We start from the raw sequence: 4,245 nt of genomic DNA on the forward strand, positions 1-4,245 counted from the left end.
AAGAAAGAAAGAAAGAAGGAAGGAAGGAAGGAAGGAAGGAAGGAAGGAAGGAAGGAAGGAAGGAAGGAAGGAAGGAAGGAAGGAAGGAAGAAAGAAACAAGAGAAAGAAAGAGAGAAAGGAAGAAAGAAAGAGAAAGAAAGAAAGGAAGAAAGAAAGAGGAAGAAAAAGAAAACCATGTACATGCTATTTCAGGCACTGGACATCAGATCACATTTGGAGTATTGTGTTCAGTTCTGGGCTTTACTTTTTTTTGGGGGGGGTTTATATGTTTATTCACTTACAAAAATGAACAATATGGGAATAAAAAATAAACAAAGATATAGCAAGAATAAATACACAAACATTTCTCCTAACACCCCAGGGGTATAACTCTCCCAACACCCACTTTGGTCTTTATGGAGCAGAGAGAGATTTGATTTGCAGTTTAGTTCAGTTCCTTCACAGCATTAGTCCAACAAAACAATAGCCTCAAGTCTCTCCCCACTTCAAGCCATCCTCCATTCAGCTATTAAAGCAATTTCCCTAAAGTGGGTAGGTCTGACCTTGTCACCTCCATTCTCAGTACATTCCAGTGGCTCCCTATCACCTCCAAGATCAAATACAAAATTTCCATTTGGCTTTCAAAATCCTTTATAATAACCAAGCTCCCCCCCCCCCCCCCCCCCCCCCTTTTCAGCCTTCTTACTCCCTACCACTTATTCTTTGATCCAGTGACATCGGCCTCCTGGTCATTCCACAAACATTTTCTTTGGCAATGTCCCATGCCTAGAATGTTCTCCCTCCTCATTTCTGCCTACTGACCTCTCTGGCTTTCTTTAAGTTCTAAGCCAAATCCCACCTTCTACCAGAAGCCTTTCCCAACACTTAATTCTAGTGCCATCCCTCTCTTAATTATTTCCTAATTGTCTTGCATATAACTTTTTGTACATGTATGTTTTCATGATGTTTCCGTCACTAAATTGTGAGAGCCTTGAGGGAAGGGAATGTCTTTTGCCTCTGTATCCCCAGCAATTAGCACAGGACCTAGCACATAGTAGCCACTTAACAAATGTTTATTCCCTTTCTTCCTGCCTCCTCCCCCATTGTTTTAGGAAGCTGGGTAGTGGTTCTTTAGAACCTTTTCTGGTTAGATTCTGAAACATTTTTGGATGTGAGTTTTTCTACTCAGGATTAATTTGCTTTCTCTAGTCTTCACTGTCTCTTCCATGGACCAACACACCTTGTGATTTCTCAGAAAATAAAAATAAAAAAGACTCCTTCATAGATGCCTACTCATTCCCTCCCTCCATACAAACTATCTTGTCCACACTTATGTCAAAGGAACTGAATTTGAATTCTGTCTCTGCCATTTACTTTGTGACCTTGGACAAGTCTCTTTCTCTCAGAAAGCCTCAGTTTCTTCATATGTAGAATAAGAATTTTGGACTAGAGGAGCTTTAAGGACCCTTCCACTTCTAAGATCTTATGATGCCTCTAGCTTTCTTGTTTTTCTAATTACCTTTTTATTTTGTACTTCAACATCAAAAAAAAGATAATTCATAGTTATATTGTGGAACATAAAGAGTATTATTGCATATGGAGCCCCAAACAATGGCTGCTAGATTGGCACAGTGTATAGAATCCTGGGGCCTGTATCTAGTCTCAGATGCTTATGGTATGATCCTAAGAAAGTCACTTGACTCTATCTGTCTCAGTTTCCTCATCTGTAAAATGAGCTGGAGAAGGAAATGGCAATCTACTCCAGTATCTTTGCAAACAAAACCCCAAATGGGGTCACAAAGAATTGGATATAATTGAAACAACTGAAAAACAATAGCATACAGAGCCATGAATTTCCATTCTATCCTCCATTTAATAATGAATTTCACACATTACTTTCAAAGCTAACCTGTTTATCTGTACTTCCTTCTGAACTCTTTTCGGTTCTCCTTTGCACATTTTGAAAAAATATTTTAATACTCCTCTTTGGGGGGCATCAATATCTATCCTGGCCTTTTCCCCTCAATAGCCACTCCCATTAAAGAACTGAGAAAAATTTGGGGGGGGGGCTGAGGGGAAGATCTTTGAAACAAGTGAACATAGTTAAGCAAAATGAACCTGTACAGCGGTTATGCCCAAAAATGTATGTCTCTTTCTGCACCTTGAGCCTATCATTTCTCTATAAAGAGTTAGGTAACATTTTATCATCCCTTCTCCGAAGACATGATGGGTCATAGCATTAATCAGAGTTCTTACATCTTCCAAACTTAATTTTGTTTACAATATTGTAATTGTACACATTGTTCTCTTGATTCTGTTCACATCGTTTTGCATCAGTTGATACAGGGCTCCCTTTTTTCTTCATTTCATGATATTTTGTTACCTGTGCTTGAGAATTGTGAGGCCCAAGTTCCTGGGCTTTACTTTTAAAGGAGGACACTAATAAATTGAACTCTGTGTCCAGAGTGGAGCAACCAGGGTGAAAGGCTTGGTGACCATGACATATTCTTGTTGACCTGGAAATGTTTATCCTAAGGAGGAAAAGACTTTGGGGAAACCCAGCCTGCTGTCTTCAAGTAATTGAAGGAGTTATATAGGGGATGCATTAGAATGATTCTGCCTGACTCAGAGGACAGAACTAAGAATAAAAGGTGGAAGTTACTGGGAGGCATATAGTTATAGAAAGGAAAAGCTTTCTAAAATGTGGAACCCTTCAACAATGTAATGGATTGCCTCAGGAGGCACTGAGATATTTGTCCACTGCTGGAGATACTCAAGTGGAAACTACGTAATCACATGGGGAAGCTTTAAAGGGAATTCCCAATTGGGGAGAAGTTTGGCCCAGTTGACCCCTGAGGTCCATTTCCCCTTTGGAACCTGGATTCCTCCCAATGTGGACAAAGAAATAGTCCATAGCCAAAGAAGAAGAGAAAAAAGAGGCCTGGGGGAAAAGAATGGAAGAGTCTAACCCAAGCATATGCTCTCTCTTTGACCTGGCTCTAGCTTGTTTAAGTCATATTTCTGGGATGCATTCTCACATGTATTATCTTCTTAGATTGATTTCCTTGCTCCCAATCTCTCCCTTTTCTAATAATCTTCCAAAAAGCTGCTCTGATAATCCCCCTAAAAGTATGTCTTATCATGTTACTTAAGAATTTTCAGTGGCTCCCTCCTGCCTTTAGGATAAAAAACTCTTTGTCATTTATAGGCCTTTCATAATTTGGTTCTATTTTATCTTTGCAGATTTACTTCACATTGCTCCTCTTCTCATACATTAGATCCCATCCATAGTGGAACCACTTGCTGTTCTCCAAATTAGTCTATTTATTTCATGTCCTGGCTTCCTGTCTCAGCCTTGTCCGTTTCTCATTGGCTAGAATGCATTCTCTCCTTTGCCATCACCTCCTGGAATCCTTAGTTTCCTGTGAGGCGCAGCTCAGGTGCCACCTCCCACAGGCAGCCTTCACTAATCTTCCTCTAGTTGGCAGTGCTCTCCCTCTTCCAATGGTTTTGCATTTACTTCTCTGTGCCCCTTCCAGAAGGATGTAACCTCTTTAAGGCCAGGAACTGGTCTTCATTCTGTTTTTATCCCCAATGATTATATATGCTTTAGGTGCTTGTGGTACCAAAATAGGAAATGTGATCTTCTGATTCCCAAACTCATGTTTTTCCTATTGTCCCACATTCAGTTCCATTTTCACATCTAACTTCCCATAACCACTATTTCCTCCAGCGACATGAACCTGGAGCCAAATTTGGTTAAGAGATTTGCACCAGAAAAAACAAAAACAAAAACAAAAACAACACAAACACAAAGGCAGAAACTTCTCAAACTTAGAAAAAATATCTCATTTATTGAAAGGAAAAACATACAATGAATGTGCAGAATCAATTTTAAACACAGGATCTCCCACAAACTTCCATGTGAGACACATCTGTACTTATTTATAAACATACAAGGCACAAAACATTCACAATACCATTAGCTCCTGGTGGTGCATTGTTCAGTGGTGTCCTGGCTACTGCAATCTGCCATATGGCGATTTTCCACTGGTTTAGGTAATTCTACTCTCTTTTTCATTTGGATAGTGGTAAACATGATTGATTTTTCAGTTCAGTCATTGTCAGACATCAAATTTAATCCTCTGATATTTCTTTTCCCAACATCTCTTCTTGATGTTAACAAAGCCCAATTATTTCTGACTGTGCGCTCCTTGTCCCTTATCCTAGTCCCAAGCCTGGTACAAAACCAATAAGGGACTTTG

This window comes from Gracilinanus agilis, unplaced genomic scaffold (genome assembly GCF_016433145.1).
Source record: "Gracilinanus agilis isolate LMUSP501 unplaced genomic scaffold, AgileGrace unplaced_scaffold58147, whole genome shotgun sequence".
Taxonomy (NCBI): Eukaryota; Metazoa; Chordata; class Mammalia; order Didelphimorphia; family Didelphidae; genus Gracilinanus; species Gracilinanus agilis.